Raw genomic sequence first — 20,216 nt, 5'->3', positions numbered from 1 at the left:
CTGAACTTGATCTTTAGATTTAAAAACTTTAGCAAAATAACTAGTGCGAGCACCGAGTTTTTCCAACTGAGAGTCGTGAAGGAGACCGACATTCTTAAGATATTTAGAGATTGAAGCAGTAATGATTGCCGGGGTTTCAGGATTATCCGTTATCCTGAAGGGGAAATAGAATATTTTATAAAGAGATAACCTAAGACTTGAATTTAGAAGGGATATGACAAGATTTAGAATTTATGATCTATGATTTAGATGGACCAGCACAGTTAGCTGTATGCGGTCCCATTTTCAGGATTAAACCCTTATCCTGAACGGAGAATATAGAAAGAATAAACTTTGAGAAGACAGAAGGATATAGAACTTTGAAAAAAATGTAGAACATTTGAGGAAATTGATATTTTTGTAAAAAGAATTCTCACAGGTAGCATGGTTGCCCCTATGAGTGATCTAAGGATTATCCCTTATCCTGAATGGGAAAAAGAATAGAATTTAGAGAGAAATTGATATAAATTTAGAAATCAATAAAGATCGATAAAAACTTGTATTTGCAAAAAGAATTCTCATAGGTAGCATTGTTTCCCCTACGAGAGGTCTCAGGATTATCCCTTATCCTAAATGGAAAAAGAATTTAAGGAATGAAGAAAAATTGATATAAATTTAGAAAATCAAATGAAGGTTTACGAAACTTGTATTTACAAAAGAATCCTTATAGGTAGCGTTATTGCTCCTACGAGGGGTCTCAGGATTATCCCTTATCCTGAATGGGAAAAAGAATTTAACGAATTTTAATAAAGAGAAATTGATATAAATTTAGAAAATCAATGAAGGTTGACGAAACTTGTATTTACAAAAGAATCCTCATAAGTAGCGTTATTGCTCCTACGAGGGGTTTCAGGATTATCCCTTATCCTGAATGGGAAAAAGAATAGAATTTAAAGAGATTTAATGAAGGGAAATTGATATAGATCTAGAAAATCAACAAAGATTGACAAAACTTGTATTTACAAAAGAATCCTCATAGGTAGTGTTATTGCTCCTACGAGGGGTTTCAGGATTATCCCTTATCCTGAATGGGAACACCTCGAACAACGAGGGTCAGGTTTTTCCCTTAACCTGAGCGGGAACACCTCGGACAACGAGGGTCAGGTTTATCCCTTAACCTGAGGGGGAACACCTCGGACAACAAGGGTCAGGTTTATCCCTTAACCTGAAAGGGCAAACAATTGATATAATTTAATAGAATTAAGGAAATATTGATAAACTTGATAAAAATATGAATAAAATGAATGAAACTGATAAAAAATATCAAATTTAACTGAAAATTTATAAGATTTAAGAAAAAAGGAGTTTTTTCTGATCCTACCTGCATATGGGATCCTGAAAGGAAAAAATATTTATTTAAAAGATAAGTGAGAAATCATTTTTGAGAAGAAAATTCACTGTAAGAAGAACGATCAGCGCGAGATCTGATTCTTTAAAAAGGAGAATCATCATGAGAGATCATCATGAGGTTTGATTTCGAGGATAGTGGTTTAAAAACCAATTTTGAAAGAGAAAACAAAAAACGAGGTGATGATTTTGAAGACAAATGGTTTTTAAAACCTAATTTGGAAAAGGAAAAATCAACATGTTAGTTTATTTAAAAGGGATTTAGATCAAAATATTTGAATCTTTTGAAGACTTTTGCAGAAATTTTATGATTTTGAAAATCCTCATAGGCAATATCATTTCTCTCATGATGGAGGAAAACAAATTTTGAAAATAGATGACAAGGATTTAAAATTTTGAAAAATAGCAGGCAGGATCAAAAAGAATTTGAAGAAAGCAGAAGAAAAAGACAATACACCTGGGTTTTAAAGAGGAAATTTTGAATAGTATACCCAGGGTTTTGGAAAATATAAGGAAGATATATAATATTATTCAATCACAGACATACAAGCAAGGATGCACAAATAGCACTCCCTAAAGCTGACTCTATATGCAATATTTGAAATGGCAAATAGGATCTTAATCCTAACTCTAAGATTTAGATCATCTGATTCCAATCAAGGTACGCCGATATACTCGAGCCGAAGCTCGAAGTAAGTGGCATATAAGATATTTCTCCGGTTCTAAGGTAAAGGTTTCCCAACATCCTTGAGCACCTACCGATATACCTCGGACTATGGCCCTTAGGTACGTGGTAGGGGGGCGCAAACCCAAATAAGTGGTCCAGTTGTGAGGCTCTCTCCCGAACTATGGTTCAGTGAGACAGCCCAGCAACGTGAAGACCGGGACAAATATAGGTAGGGATGTTTTCGAAAATATGATCAACATGCAGATAAAAACCAGAAGGCTCTAATGCAAGTCCTAAAGAGATAGATTTAAATGAAAAGAAGCATACACTTGCATATATTGTTTTGCATTCAATCCCTAGAATTGAGTAGAGTTGTATTTAAGACCTAAGTCTAATGTGAACATGGAATAATCTCCTTAATATGGTCCTACCAAACCATACTTAGATCCTATATGCAATAATGTCAGCATTAGGACAGAGTCTAGGCTCCTAAGGTTTGCATGAAAAATGAAGCTGACATAGAAGAATAAAGACTTAGATAATATAAAGCAAAGCAAAGGCATAGATTCAACCGGACGAAGACGTGTCCCATCTCGGTCACCAAAACTGTGATCATCGCAAAATTTTTCCTCTCTTGTGGTTTCTCTCTCTTCCTTTTCTTTTCCTTTTCTAACCTCTATTTTCTCCTTTTTGAAGGGAGAGAAATAAAAGAAAGAAAATAAAGAGAGAGGAGAAAAGAAAGAAAGAAAGAGAGAAGAGGAACTCTTTTGTGGGGTTTCACTTGACCTTAATTTGAAGAATATTTAGAAATTTAACTCGCCTCCGTTTTGAAATATATTGCGGGAAAAATGGAGAGACGGGATTCGCTCGTCGGTACGAGGTTCGACCGTTCCTGGCGCCTTTACCAGGGGTAATCGAACCAAGGATCGAATCTATGCCTTTTGCTTTGCCTAAATATCATCTAAGAATTTATCCTAAAGATCTAAATGCACAAGGATTCATGCTTGTGCAATGCAAGGATGTATGCTTTTTTTGAAAGATGTTTTGAAAATTTCCAAGTATTCTGAGATGAACTTGGTAAGGGAGTGAAGAAATAATTGAATCTAACTTAGAACTTGAGATAGATCAGAGGAGTTCTAAGTCTTCAGAGTTGGGAAAATAAATCTTGATTTTGAAGAGAAAGATTTGAAGATGAAAGATAAGAAATGAGGTTTCAAAGTCAGAAATGGATTTTGAAGTTCAATTTGAGCTTTAAACTTGGATTTAGGAAAGGAAAATGAAATGGAATTTGAATTTCAAATTTGAAATCAGGATGGATCTGAGAAATCCAAAATAGAAAATGAATTTAAGAAATCCAGATGTAATTTGTAAATGGACTTTAGATTTGAAATCTGGAAATAAAATGGAACTGGATTTGAGAGTTGGAATTGGGAAATGGGTTTGGATTCTGGATCCTGAAATAGGTTCTGGATCTTAAAATGGATTTAGGATCTAAAATCTAAGATCCAAAAATAGAGTTAGACTCTGGACCCTAAGATGGATTTTGGATCTGAAGTCTGAGATCCAAATTAGAGTTGGATTCTGGATCCTAAAAGGGACTTGGATCTGAAGTCTAAGATCCAAAGTAGAATTGGATTCTAGATCCTAAAATGGAATTGGATCTGGAGTCTGAGATCCAAGGTAGAAATTGGATTCTGGATCCTAAAATGGAATTGGATTTGGGGTCTGAGATCCAAGGTAGAATTGGATTTTGGATCCTAAAATGAAATTGGATCTGAAGTCTGAGATCCGATATGAATGTTGAATCCTGGATCCTAAATTGGATTTGTTAAATTCAGAAGATGAATCAAGAACTTCCAAGTTTGAATTGAACTTGAAAAATGAAATTTAGAATTTGAATCTTGAATATACAAATGAATTTCAAAGTCAATTTAGACTTTGAATTTGAAGTTTGAATTTGGAATCAGACGATGAAAAGAATCTCAAAGTTCAATTGAACTTTAGATTTGATTGGAGTTTTGAATATAAATTGAATTTGGAATTTAAAAGTCAAATTGAACTTTGAAATCTGATTTGAATTGGAATTTTTAAATATAAAATGATTTTTTGAAGTCTCAAAGTCAAATTGGACATTGAAATTGAAATCTAAATCTTTGAAATAAGATAGAAGAATGAATTGAAATAGAGATTTGAAGAAGGATATTTTGAGATCACTTGGATTTTGAAAAGAATTTCAAAAATATGATGTAGTTCTATCCTAAATGATGAATGAATTTAAACTTTTGAAATTGGATTTTAAAACCCATATTTCATCCTTTACATGAATTGAAATAAGATTGAAAATATAATACATTCCTGACTATGGCCATTGAATGTATTATATAATAATCTATATTTAAATTCAGGTGAAGAATAAAACATATTTTTGTGCTTTTATAGAGTTTAAAATGAAATTAACTCTCAATATACCCTGACTATGGCCATTGGTATATATTTTGAGCCAATTTTAAATTAAACTCTAAATAAAAGAAGGAAATATTTGAAAACATGATGATTTTTGAAGAGGATCCAGTGTGGATCCAGTATTATTTTATAAAAGATAAAAATACTAAGTTTTGTTTACATCCTGACTATGGCCATTGATGTAAATCATCAACTTAGTATTTATTACCTCTTACGAAATGGTGCACGTGCCATTCGTGTTTCATCATTGTGAGATTTTGGAAAATAAAGGTAAAAAGCATGAAAATAAGCAATTTAGGATATTTACGATGCTCATTCATTCTATCTAAAGTAGGAGATGTAAATTCTCATTTAAGATCTAACTATTACAATACATGATATTGAATTTACAACTCCCCAATGATGATATCTTCCATATATTTCATGTAAAACAGAGTTAATACATAGCAAAATGGCAAACTATTAAGGATGATGGAAAATATCAAGTAAAATCCTAATACCATACTTAAGTTAGGTGGAGAATGTATAAACGAATGTGTGCATCTAAATACATATGAAGGAATGCATTTATTTATAAGGAAATGTATCTCATTTAAATGGAAAAGAAGATACCTTTATCTAGATGTATATGATAGTATATTTACTTAAATACACATGGAAATCAGGACCCAATGTTCATGTGGAAGTGTATGTAGAGAGAATAGAGAGAGGTGGTTAGCTAAATCAATTGTTGAACACCAAATTGATATCAATGAGATTTTACAGAAAGAAAATGGCAAGACAGAAGCAAAAGAACAGATATTGATACAGTAGAACCTTTCATAATTGCTCTCCGTTCATCATTATAATGAACCAATAGGCCAGCTCCAGTAATCACCAGTAATGCTGCTGGCTGCAACAATTGCAGACTTGCAGTTAACACACACAAATCAATCAAGCTGACATCTACTTAAAGTGCCAAGACAAGTCCCTCCCTAGATCAAATGAAGAAAATATATTATCTTTTAGTGAGAACAATATGACATATACAGTAAAGTAAGCTACTCAACACGCAGGGAATAAGATGGACATCTTTTCAGTGACGAAAATTAAAATGATGCATACTACAATATAATAACTCCCTGATTGAGAATGCAATATTTCCACTGGCAGTGGAAGGTTGGTAGCTGCCCTTTTGTTGCTATGATGGGGAGCTGCAGCAATTACTTCAGATTGTGAGTGGCATAAATCAGTAGATATTTAACTTTTACTTACCACGGTACCAATGTTCAACTCAAAGTAGTAAAACAAAACTGATCTATCAAAAGAATTCTGTAGAAGAGTGATCCAACTTGTATTGCCATCCGTCTCTGGATATAGGATGCTGTGAGGTGGATGCTGTAAGTAGAGACTACAGAGACATAGCCAACGAGGTGATAAGTGGTTGGGAACTGGAGTGGATGATGGATAGATATATAGCTTACAAACTTGGCAACCTGTAATGGGTACAGACCTTCAACAAATCGAGTTTCATATGAAATGGATAATGCAGGAAGTAAAGTGTGGTGGCTGTTTGTGCTTAAGGAGATATACAAAAGCTACAGCAAGATGCATGTTTTCCTTTTTCATAGCCGTTACCAATGGTTGTTCTTGAGATCACGTCTGCTGTAAGATTCTGGAGTTCAACCCACACATCCCATTCACTTGATCCTTGATCAATTCACTTCTCCCATCTCTTGATCAATTCATGTCAACTGGTAACAAATGCAGGTGTCATCCCCGATTAAAACTTGCCTGGGTGAAATGCAGGATTGATCATTCTTCTGTGCCTTGCCCACTGTTCTCTTTCCAAGCTAAAAATTCTCAAAGCCAAGAGCTTTTCAACAAGGCCTGCTGGTGGCTTCTGAAGGTGACAAAAACTTGTTTTGAAAGGATATCCTTTACCCTCCCAGGATCCAAAACATTCACAGGATCGGACCGGGCGACTGACAACTTCCCTGTCTGACTGAACTTCGGATTGGCATTCATATATCCAGGAGAAATCTCTCTGTTCTCAGCTTTTATGCCAGAGAGGCCATATCCACAAACTCCATCAGTGTTGAGACCACCATCCAGCAACTCCCATCATCATTGTAGGGCGGCCCCTTGCCGATACTCCTCTAATGGGATGCTTTCAAAGCTAAGATCCAGACTAACCAAATCCTGGCAAATTTGCTTCATGTTAGTAACAAATCTTGCCAAATTGTAGGGCTCGGTTTCAACAATTTCAGCTTGTCACCACAGGAAACTGAGATCGTCACCTCAGTGAACAGATTATCCATTCAATCCAGAAAATGAAAAGTTCTTACAAATAATGTCTAGATGGGAAACTTCTAGATAAATTAGTATTGTCCTGATAGCAGACATACAGGACCCCAGAAATTATCCCACCTGTATATTGAGATGGATCTAATGTAAATGTAATGAATGAAGCTTAGACTGTGTCATCTCAACTAAATCTTATGGAAACACAATATCAATTGCTAGAATTAAGGACATACATGGTGGTGAACAGGGTATGCAATAACAGGAAAAGATACAAGCATAGATGGATACGCTATACTGTAAGGGTTAGCTTTAAAAACAAATTGAGAAAATACCTGGTAAGCATAGAAATTAATTAGATTAAAAGCAAATTGAGCAATGCTTGATTGTCCACCTTGCGCTGGGCAGCAGCTAAGACTCCGGATCACCAAATACGTCGAGATCTCGTCTCGAAATGTTCATATTGCTTAAGAGAGACATAACTGGACATTTTGACAAAACCAAAACTGGAAGAGTTATTCCAAAGTCAGGAACAATCAAGGAATCCGACCCACTTGAAAGTGGATTTGGTCATGCCAACTTCGATCGATTGCTCAAATACATTCCAGACTTGACTTAGTTATAGGCAACCCAACGAAATGGCTTCATCATGTTAACTCATAGAGAGGCCACAGGATTTTTCATAAATGATCAACCAAAATTTAACCATCTATCATGGAATTCCGTGCTACATTGTCTCTTTAACATACCTTGTTTAAGACCAGACGAGTGGAATGGATCTGTTCGTACTTGACCTTCATATTTAACAGGAAATTGTCAACAAACATATCAAAGCTTAAATCGAGCTTCACCCTCTTGGCTCGAACACATGGTGGCTTCACAACAAAGCTGAACAATTCATGATGATCATAAATCATCCCTAAAGAGGATGCAGAGTTTCATGGTGAAATCGAATATCAGACCCCTCGGCAAGCCTAGCAGATCAACTCTTTAATATGCAAGGGTTATGATGATGTGCAACAATGAAGATTCCGAGTGTCCCAAAGTAACACCTCAGCCAGGCTTATCTGCGTATAAAGCAACCATGTTTGTTAGATAATTTCTATGAGACAACTGAAGCATCAAACCATACGAAAATAAATATTGCATAACCATGGAATACAAATGCCAATGTTAAAATTGAATGTAGGCTTACCTCTGTGTTTTAAGCTCTGGTCGACTTTTGCCATTCAGAATAAAAGGGAGATGATTATCTGATTGAAGGTGCAAAGATGCTAATACAGGAAATAGGATGAAGGATAATGAAAAAAATGGAAATGACCAACTTTTGCTATATATATATATATATATATATATATATATATATATGTATTTTTATTTGTTTAAGCAAGGCCCGAAAATATGGTTGAAGATTGTTTAAACTTGTAGCTATTTGGACAATGCGAAACAACACACCTTTGATTAGCTTAAAGCTCTTATCTTCACTTTTACCCTTGTTGCTCATGGACATAACTTCGCTTTATACCTACTTTCAGGTATATTAAGCCATCTCAAACTTCTTCTTTGACTGCGGAACAAAGTGTGCAGAAAATATAATGAAACATAAATACAGAGAATCAATGGGCTCATACAGTAAACTAGATATATCTATAAATCATAACACTTGATGCAATGCTGATACATAACAAATGAGCAGGAACATGTCAGAGAAGACATAAACAGGCAGTGAGACTACAGTGATGTTGCTGCAAATAATATTGTAGCAGGATTCTTCTTCATCAGACGTTGACCATCTTCCAATCCCGAGAATATCAACAGGTTCAAAATTGATCAGATCTCCGACCACTTCCATGTTTGTAAGACTGCCCAAGGCTTACTGTATATTAAGCCTCAATGTCTTCACTGCATATCAGATATCAGCCATTTTCCGATCTGGTTTATTGATAAACTGAATATCCAAGAGAAGATATATGAAAGAAACATGGGGATTGCTCCATTGGATGAACATCGAAGTTGCTTTTGGCAGTAATTACTTTGACCATAACCTTAGCCAACTTCTGAAGAACACACGTCAATGATAAAAAGAAAAAGAAAAAAAGGGGAAACTCCTCTGTAACACACCCATAGATGCACACGGTAGAGGGAATGATTACAGTAGTCTTGCAGAAATATTGAAAGCAAAGTAAGGCAGGGTGTGTAAACCGTGAGGTGCTGATGAAGAAGTCACGATGAAATGGGGAATGTCATAATGGAGTCAAAATAATGAGAACGATAAACACGAATTGAAATTAGAAACAGCTCAAGAGATGAAAAGAAAACAAGAATCGAGACAAAAACATAAATCAACAAAAATCGAAAACCAAAATCAAAGTAACTAAGAGGAAAATAGGAATCAAGCTAAAAAGCAAGAACAGGAATCGAATAAGGCAAAATCAGAGAGGAAACTAAAATCGAGTTAGATCAAAATATATAAAAAAAAAGGGAAATGAAAGTTGTTGGGATCAAAAATCCCGTTGCTGTGGCACGAGGATGGGCCGAGATCGCACAAGCAATCGGGCACCATCATTAGTGCGTAAATAGGATGTTAAGATAGGAAAACAAAAGAAAATTCAGAAAAATAAAGCAAGAATGGCCACTTACCGTAGCCCACCTGGGGGAGGCTCTTTGCAGGGAAAAACAAAAAGGGGAAAGAACAGTTACTTACCTGCGGTGCTACGGTAACTGGTCTTCCACTTGCTACTTGAGGAGAATCAGAGAAGAAGCATGGAGAAACATAGGGTCGACTTCTCCCAGGCGATGGGAAAAAAAACTGAAAATATGCAAAAGGAGAAAAGAATAATGCGAGTAAGAGAAAAAGGGAAGGAAGAAAGAGGCGATGGAGGGGTGAAAAAGCGATGCCTAAGGTTTTCGTTGCATGGTTCCTTTATAGGGGAGAAGGAGGTTTGCGAAGGAGGGAAACGGTTGAAGATGAAGGGTGGATGGAGGATGAGAATGGGGGTCGCACATGGGGGGAGTCGGCCATGGAGGGAGAGAGAGGCGAGAGTCAGGGGGTTCGTAATGGCTGAGGCCGAAGGGCGATCTTTCCCCTTTTTCTTCCTTACGAAGTTTGCTCTTCAAAACCCTAAAAGGAAGCTTTACAGGGCCCTCCCCTTAAATTTGATTTTTTTCGAAAAGCTGGCCCTTCACGTTTTTCAAAATTTTAAAAGAGGGGTTCTCTCGCCCTCTTTTTCAAAAAAAAAGGGATGTTTTAAAAGCTATTTTTTTTTTTCTGATATTTTTGGAATAAAATCCTAAAATTTACAGAAAAACAAGGATTTAAACTAATTTTTTTATATTTTTGAAAAATATTTACAAAAGAGGGTTTCCAAGTCTATTTTTGAGAAATTTCTTCAGAAAATGGGTTCGAACCCGACTTTTGAGAAAATATTCGAGTTTTAAACCTCGAATCGAGGAATATAACACGATGGGTCCAAGCGGAGGTCGGAGGGACTGTCCGAGCTATTTAAAAACTATTTTTGGTATTTCTGTAATTTTAAAAAAGTTGGACAACGAGACTCAGATTTGGATCTGGACAATGGATATGGATCCAAAATCGAGTCAAACATATAAAACGAATTTAATTTCAGTAAAACTTGAGAAATGAACTAGAATTTAGATTCAAAAGTGGCTCAATTGCTCAGAAAATGATATCAGGGGCAAAAAGGGAATATTTAAAAGATTTTGAAAAATTTGGGGTGTTCACATTAACCACTCTAAAAAATGTATAGTGATTAAATCATGCATATATGTGTTCTAATGCTGTCAAAAAAATTTCATAGTGATTCAATCAAGCAAATATGTGTAATAAGGTTGTCAAAAAAAATTATAGTGATTAAATCTAGCATATACGTGTTCTAAAGCAGTCAAAAAAATTTCATAGTGAATCAATCATGCATATATGTATTTTAAGGCTGTAAAAAAATTTCATAGTGATTCAATCATGCATATATGTGTTCTAAGGCTCTCAAAAAGATTTCATAGCAATTCAGTCATGCAGATATGTGTTCTAAGGCTGTCAAAAAAAATTTATAGCGATTCAATCATGCATATATGTGTTCTAATGCTGTTAAACAAATTTTATGGTGATTAAATCATGCATATATGTGTTCTAAGGCTGTTAAAAAACAATTCATAGTGATTCAATCATGCACATATGTGTTTTAAGGCTGTCAAAAAAATTTCATAGTGATTCAATCATGCAGATATGTGTAATAAGCTTGTCAAAAAAAACTTCTAGTGATTAAATCATGCATATATGTGTTCTAAAGTTGTAAAAAATATTTCATAGTGATTCAATCATGCATATATGTGTTCTAAGGTTATAATTTTTTTTTTGAAGTGATTCAATCATGCATATATGTGTTCTAATGCTGCCAAAAAAAATTTGTAGTGATTCCACCAAGCATATATGTGTTCTAAGGCTTTCAAAAAAGTTTCAAAGTGATTCAATCATGCATATATGAGTTCTAGGGCTCTAAAAAAAATTCATAGTGATTCAATCATGCACATATGTATTCTAAGGCTTTCAAAAAAAATTTAAGAGGTTCAATCATGCATATATGTGTTCTAAGGCTGTCAAAAAATTTTTATAGTGATTAAATCATGCATATATATGTTCTAAGGCTGTAAAAAAAGTTTCATAGTGACTCAATCATGCATACATGTGTTCTAAGGCTGTAAAAAAAAATCATAGTGATTCAATCATGCATATATCTATTCTAATCCTGACAAAATTTTTTTATAGTGATTCAATCATGCATATATGTGTTCTAAGGCTGTAAAAAAAAAATCATAGTTTTTTAATCATGCATAAATGTGCTCTATGGCTCTCAAAAAAATTTCATAGTGATTCAATATTGTGTATATGTGTTCTAATGCTGTCAAAAAAAATTCACAGTGATTCAATCATGCTTACATGTGTTCTAAGGTTGTCAAAATTGTTTCATAGTGATTTAATCATGCATATATGTGTTCTAAGGCTGTCAAAAAAGTTTCATAGTTCTTCAATCATGAATATATGTGCTCTACCACTCTAAAAAAATGTATAGTGATTAAATCATGCATATATGTGTTCTAAGGCTGTCAAAAAAATTTCATAGTGATTCAATCATGCAAATATGTGTAATAAGGTTGTCAAAAAAAAATTATAGTGATTAAATCAAGCATATATGTGTTCTAAAGCAGTAAAAAAAAATTCATAGTGATTCAATCATGCATATATGTGTTTTAAGGCTATAAAAAAATTTCATAGTGATTCAATCATGCATATATGTGTTCTAATGCTGTTAAACAAATTTTATGGTGATTAAATCATGCATATATGTGTTCTAAGGCTGTCAAAAAACAATTCATAGTGATTCAATCATGCATATATGTGTTCTAAGGTTGTCAAAAAAAAATCATAGTGATTGAATCATGCATTTACGCATTCTATGCTTGTCAAAAAAAGTTCATAGTGATTCAATCATGCATATATGTGTTCTCGGATTGTCAAAAAAAAATCATAGTGATTCAATCATGCATATATGTGTTCTAAGGCAGTCAATAAACTTTCATTGTGATCCAATCATGCATAAGTGTGTTCTAAGGCTATAAAAAAAATTTATAGTGAATCAGCCATGTATATATGTGTTCTAAGGCAGTCAAAAAAAATTCATAGTGATTCAATCATGCATATATGTATTCTAAGGCTGAAAAAAATTTGAAACTGATTCAATCATGCATATATGTGTTCTAAGTCTGTCAAACAAATTTTATAGTAATTCAATCATGCATATATGTGTTCTAAGGCTGTAAAAAAAAATTCATAGTGACTCAATCATGCATACATGTGTTCTAAGGCTGTCAAAAAAAATTCATAGTGATTCAATCATGCATATATTTATTCTAAGGCTGAAAAAAATTTGAAACTGATTCAATCATGCATATATGTATTCTAAGTCTGTCAAACAAATTTTTTAGTAATTCAATCATGCATATATGTGCTCTAAGGCTGTAAAAAAAATTTCATAGTGACTCAATCATGCATACATGTGTTCTAAGGCTGTCAAAAAAAAATTCATAGTGATTCAATCATGCATATATCTATTCTAATCCTGACAAATTTTTTTTATAGTGATTCAATCATGCATACATGTGTTCTAAGGCTGTCAAAAAAATTTCATAGTGATTCAATCATGCAAATATGTATTCTAAGGCTGAAAAAAATTTGAAACTGATTCAATCATGCATATATGTGTTCTAAGTCTGTCAAACAAATTTTATAGTAATTCAATCATGCATATATGTGTTCTAAGGCTGTAAAAAAAAATTCATAGTGACTCAATCATGCATACATGTGTTCTAAGACTGTAAAAAAAAATTCATAGTGATTCAATCATGCATATATCTATTCTAATCCTGACAAATTTTTTTTATAGTGATTCAATCTTGCATATATGTGTTCTAAGGCTGTAAAAAAAAATTCATAGTTTTTTAATCATGCATATATGTGCTTTATGGCTCTAAAAAAAAATTCATAGTGATTCAATCATTCATATATGTGTTCTAAGGTTGTTAAAAAAAATTCAAAGTGATTCAATCATGTGTATATGTGTTCTAATGCTGTAAAAAAAAATTCATAGTGATTCAATCATGCTTACATGTGTTCTAAGGTTGTCAAAAAAGTTTCATAGTGATTTAATCAAGCATATATGTGTTCTAATGCTGTAAAAAAAAATTCATAGTGCTTGAATCATGAATATATGTGTTCTACAGCTATAAAAAAAAATCATAATGATTTAATCATGCATATATTTGTTTTAAGGCTATCAAAAAAATTCCATAGTGATTCACTCTTGCATATATTGTTCTGTTGCTCTTAAATTTTTTTATAGAGATTCATTTATGCATATTTGTGTTCTAAGGCTGTCAAAAAAATTTCATTGTGATTCAATCGTGCATATATGTGCTCTAAGGTTGTCAATTTTTTTTTATAGTGATTCAATCATGCATATATGTGTTCTAACGCTGTAAAAAAAAATTCATAGTGATTCAATGATGCATATATGTGTTATAAGGCTATCAAAATTTTTTTATAGTGATTCAATCATACAGATATGTGTTCTAATGCTATAAAAAAAAATCTATTGTAATTCAAACATGCATATATGTGTTCTAAGGTTGTCAAAAAAAATTCATAGTGATTCAATCAAGCATATATGTGTTCTAAGCCCGTTAAAAAAGTTTATAGTGATTCAATCAAATAGACATGTTTTAATATATGTGTTATAAGGCTGTCAATTTTTTTTTTATTGCAATTCAATCATGCAGATATGTGTTCTAAGGTTGTAAAAAAATTTTTATACTAATTCAATCTCGGATATATGTGTTCTAATGTGGTTAAATTTTTTTTTAAGTATTTCAATCATGCATATATGTGTTCTAAGGCTGTCAAAAAAAATTCATAGTGATTCAATCATGCATATATATGTTCTAAGGCTGTCAAAAAAATATCAAGGTGATTCAATCATGCATATATATGTTCTAAGCCTGTTAAAAAAGTTTATAGCGATTCAATCTTGCATATATGTGCTCTAAGGCTCTCAAAACTTTTTTATAGTGATTCAATTATGCATGTATGTGTTCTAATGTTGTCCAAAAAAATTCATAGGGATTCAATCATGCATATACACATTCTGTGGTTGTCAAAAAAAATCATTGTGATTCAATCATGCATATATGTATTCTAATGCGGTAAAAAAAAGTTCATAGTGATTCAATCATTCTTATATGTGTTCTAATGTTGTCAAAAAAGTTTCATAGTGATTTAATAATGCATATATGTGTTCTAATGTTGTTAAAAAAAATCATAGTGATTCAAACATGTATATATGTGTTTTAATGCTGTAAAAAAAAAATCATAGTGTTTTAATCAAGCATAAATGTGTTTTAAGGCTGTCAAATTTTTTTTATAGTGCTTCAATCATGAATACGTGTGTTCTACATCTATAAAAAAAATTTCATAGTGATTAAACCATGAATATATTTGTTCTAAGGCTATAAAAAAATTCCATAGTGATTCAATCTTGCATATATATGTTATGATGCTCTTAAAAAAAATCATAGTGATTCAATCATGCATATATGTGTTCTAAGGATGGCAAAAATATTCCATTGTGATTCAATCATGCATACATGCGCTCTATCGTTGTCAAATTTTTTTTACAGTGATTCAATCATGCATATATGCGTTCTAACGCTGTCAAATTTTTTTTATAGTGATTCAATGATGTATATATGTGGTATAAGGCTGTCAAAAATTTTTCATAGTGATTCAATCATGCAGATATGTGTTTTAAGGTTGTAAATTTTTGTTTATAGTGATTCAATCTTGATATATGTGTTCTAATGCCGTCAAATTTTTTTATAGTAATTCATTCATGCATATATGTATTCTAAGGATTTAAAAAAAAATTCATAGTGATTCAATCATGCAGATATGTGTTCTAAGGTTGTAAAATTTTTTTTATAGTGATTCAATCTCGATATATGTGTTCTAATGCCGTCAAATTCTTTTTATAGTAATTCATTCATGCATATATGTATTCTAAGGCTTTCAAAAAAAATTCATAGTGATTCAATCATGCATATATGTGTTCTAAGGCTGTCAAAAAAAATTCATAGTGATTCAATCATGCATATATGTGTTCTAAGGTTGTCAAAAAATTTTATGGTCATTCAATCTTGGATATATGTGTTCTAATGCTGCCAAAAAAATTTGTAGTAATTTATTCATGCATATATATGTTCTAAGGCTGTCAAAAAAATTTCATAGTGATTCGGTCATGCATACATGTGTTCTAATGCTATAAAAAAAACTTCATAGTGATTCAATCACGTATATATGTTTTCTAATGCTGTAAAAAAAAATCATAGTGGTTCAATCATGCATATATGTGTTCTAAGGCTGTCAAAAACAATTCATAGTGATTCAATAATGCATGTATGTTTTTCAAGGCTGTCAAAAAATGTTCATAGTGATTCAATCATACAGACATGTTTTCTAACGTTGTCAAAAAAAATTTATAATGATTCATTCATGCATATATGTGTTCTAATGCTGGCAAAAAAATTTTATAGTGATTCAATCATGCACATATTTTTTCTAAAGTTGTCAAAAAAAATTCATAGTGATCCAGTCATAGATATATGTGTTCTAATGCTGTCAAAAAAATATATAATTATTCAATCATGCATATATGTGTTCTAAGGCTGTCAAAAAAATTTCATAGTGATTCAATCATGTATATATTTTTTCTAAGGCTGTCAACAAAATTTCATAGAGATTTAATCATGCATATATGTGTTCTAATGTTGTTCAAAAACTTTCATAGTGATTCAATCATGCATATATGTGTTCTAATGCTGTAAAAAAAATTTCATAATGATTCAATCATGCATATATGTGTTCTAAGGCTGTCAAAAAAATTTCATAGTGATTCAATGAGGCATATATGTGTCATAATGCTGTCAAAAAAATTTCATGGTAATTTAATCATGCATATATGTGTCCAAACATTTTAAAAAAAAATTTATAGTGATTCAATCTTGAATATATGTGTTCTAAGATTGTCAAAAAAATTTCATGGTGATTCAATCTTGCATATATATGTTCCAAGGTTAAAAAAAATTCATAGTGATTCAATCATGCATATATGTGTTGTAAGGCTGTCAATTTTTTTTATAGTGATTCAATCATGCATATATGTGTTCTAAGGTTATAAAAAAAAAATCATAGTGATTCAATCATGCGTATATGTGTTCTAATGTTATAAAATAAAAATCATAGTGATTTAATCATGCATATATGTGTTCTAAGGTGGTCAAAAATAATTCATAGTGATTCAATCATGCATATATGTGTTCTAAGGCTTTCAAAAAAAATTCATAGTGATTCACTCATGCAGATATGTGTTCTAAGGCTATCAAAAAAATTTCATTGTGACTTAATCGTGCATATATGTGTTCTATGGCTGTCAAAAAATTTCATAATGTTCTAAGGCTGTGAAAAAAATTTCAAAGTGATTCAATCATGCATATATATGTTCTAAGGCTGTAAAAAAAATCATAGTGATTCAATCTGCCATATATATGTTCTAAGGCTGTCAAAAAATTTTCATAGTGATTCAATCATGCATATGTCTGTTCTATGGTTGTCAAAGAAATTTCATTGTGATTCAATAATGCATTAAAGTGTTCTAGGGCTATCAAAAAAAATTTATAGTGATTCAATCATGTATATATGTGTTCTAAAGCTGTCAAAAAAAATTCATAGTGATTCAATCATGCACATATGTGTTCTAAGGCTATAAAAAAAAATTCATAGTGATTCAGTCATGCACATGTGTTCTAAGGCTATCAAATAAATTTCATAGTGATTCAATCTTGCAAACATGTGTTCTAAGGTTGTCAAAAATATGTTTATTGTGATTCAATCATGTATCTGTGTTCTAAGGTTGTCAAAAAAATCTCATTGTGATTCAGTCATGCGTATATGTGTTATAAGCTAGTCTAAAAATTTTCATAGTGATTCAATGACGCATATATGTGTTTTAAGGCTCTCAAAAAAATTTCATAGTGATTCAATCATGCATATTAGTGTTCTAAGTCTGTCAAAAAAATTTCAATCTTGCGTATATGTGTTCTAAGGCTGTCAAACAAATTTCATAGTGATTCAATCATGCATATATGTGTTTTAAGGCTGTCAAAAAAAAATCATAGTGATTCAGTCATGCAGATAAGTGTTCTAAGTTACTCAAAAAAATTTATAGTGATTTGATCATGCATATATTTGTTCCAATGTCAAGAAAATTTTATAGTGATTCAATCATGCATATATGTGTTCTAAGGTTGTCAATAAAACTTCATAGTGATTCAATCATGCATATATGTGTTCTAAGGCTATCAAAAAAGTTTTAGTATGATTCAGTCATGCCTATATGTATTCTGAGGCTGTTAAAAAAATTTCATTATTATTCAATCATGCATATATATGTTCTCAAGCTGTCAACAAAATTTCATAGAGATTCCATCATCCTTATATGTGTTCTAATGTTGTCAAAACAATTTCATAGCGATTCAATCCTGCATATATGTGTTCTATGGCTGCCAATTTCTTTTTATAATGATTCAATCATGCATACATGTGTTCAAAGGCTGTCAAAAAAAATTCATAGTGATTCAATCATGCATATCTGTGATCTAATGCTATAAAAAAAAATTCATAGTAATTCAATCATGCATATATGTGTTCTAAGGCTGTCACAAAAATTTCATAGTGACTCAATCATGCATATATGTGTTCTATGGTTATAAAAAAAAAATCATAGTGATTCAATAATGCATATATGTGTTCTAAGAATGTCAAAAACATTTCATGGTGATTCAATCTTGCATATATGTGTTCTAAGGTTGTTAAAAAAGTTTCATAGACTTTTGATTATGCATATATGTGTTCTAAGGCTGTCAAATTTTTTTTATACTGATTCAATCATGCATATGTGTGTGCTAAGGCTGTCAAAAAATTTGTAATTATTCAGTCATGTAGATAAGTGTTCTAATTTACTCAAAAAAAAATCATAGTGATTCAATCATGCGTGTATGTGTTTCAAGGCTATCAATTTTTTTTATAGTGAATTAATCTTGCAAATATGTGTTCTAAGTTACTCAAAAAAAATTATAGTGATTCAATCATGAATATATGTGATCTAATGCTGTCAAAAAACTTTGGTAGTGAAGCAATCCTGCATTCATGTGTTCTAAGCTTGTGAAAAAAAAATCATAGTGATTCAATCATGCATATATATGTTCTAAGGCTGTCAAAAAAATTTTATTGTGATTTAATGATGCATAGATGTATTCTAAGGCTATCAAAAAAATTACATAGTGATTCAATCATGCATATATGTGTTTTAAGGCTATCAAAAAAAGTTCATAGTGATTCAATCAAGCATACATGTCTTCTAAGGGTGTCAAAAAATTTTCATAGCTATTCAATCATGCAGATAAGTGTTCTAAGTTACTAAAAAAAAAATTTTAATGACTCAATCAGACATATATGTATTCTAATGCAGTCAAAAACTTTTTGTAGTGATTCAATCATGCATATATGTGTTCTAAGCTTGTCAAAAATTTTTTATAGTGATTCAAACTTGCATATATGCGTTCTAAGTCTGTCAAAAAAATTTTATTGTGATTCAATCATGCATATGTGCTCCAAGGTTGTCATAAAAATTTCACTCTTGCATATATGTGTTCTAACGTTTCCAAAAAAATTTCATAGTGATTCAATCATGCATATATGTGTTCTAAGGCTGTCAAAAAAAATTTATAGTTATTCAATAATGCATATATGTGTTGCACGGCTGTCAAAAAAAAATCATAGTGATTCAATCATGGATATATATGTTCTAAGTTTGTCAAAAAAATTTATAGTGATTCAGTAATACATATATGTGTTCTAAGGCTGTCAAAAAAATTTCATAGTGATCCAATTATGCAAATATGTATTTTAAGGTTGTCAAAAAAATTTCATAGTGACTCAATCATGCATATATGTGTTCTCAGGCTGTGAAAAAAAAATCAAATTGATTCAATAATGCATATGTGTTCTAAGGTGGTGAGAAAAACTTCATAGTCATTCAATAATGCATATATTTGTTCTAAGGCTGTAAAAAAAAATTCATTGTGATTCAATGAAGCATATATGTGTTCTAAGACTATCAAAAAAAAATTGTAGTGAATCAATCATGCATATATGTGTTCAAAGGTTGTCCAAAAAATTTTATAGTTTTTCAATCATGCATAATTATATTCCAAGTTTGTAAAAAAAAAATCATAGTGATTCAACCATGCATATATGTGTTCTAAGGCTGTCAAAAAAAGTTCATAGTGATTCAATAATGAATATATATGTTCTAAGGCTGTCAAAAAAATTTCAAAGTGATTCACTCATGCATATATGTGTTCTAAGGCTCTCAAAAAACATTTATATTCATTGAATCATGCATATATGTGTTCTATAGCTGTCAAAAATATTTCATAGTGATTCAATCATGCATATATGTGTTTTATAGCTGTAAAAAAAAATTCATAGTGATTCAATCATGAATATATGTGTATATGGCTATCAAAAAAAAATTATTGTGATTCAATCAAGCATATATGTGCTCTAAGGCTATTAAAAAAAATTATAGTGATTCAATCATGCATATATGTGTCTTAAGGTTGTCAAACATTTTTTATAGTGATTCAATTACTCATATATGTGTGTTAAGGCAGTGAAAAAAATTTCACAGTGATTCAATAATGCATATATGTGTTCTAAGGCTGTCAAAAA

Source organism: Nuphar pumila, chromosome 1 (genome assembly GCF_984573655.1).
Source record: "Nuphar pumila chromosome 1, dmNupPumi1.hap1.1, whole genome shotgun sequence".
Taxonomy (NCBI): Eukaryota; Viridiplantae; Streptophyta; class Magnoliopsida; order Nymphaeales; family Nymphaeaceae; genus Nuphar; species Nuphar pumila.
Note: the sequence above shows the minus strand (reverse complement) of the source record.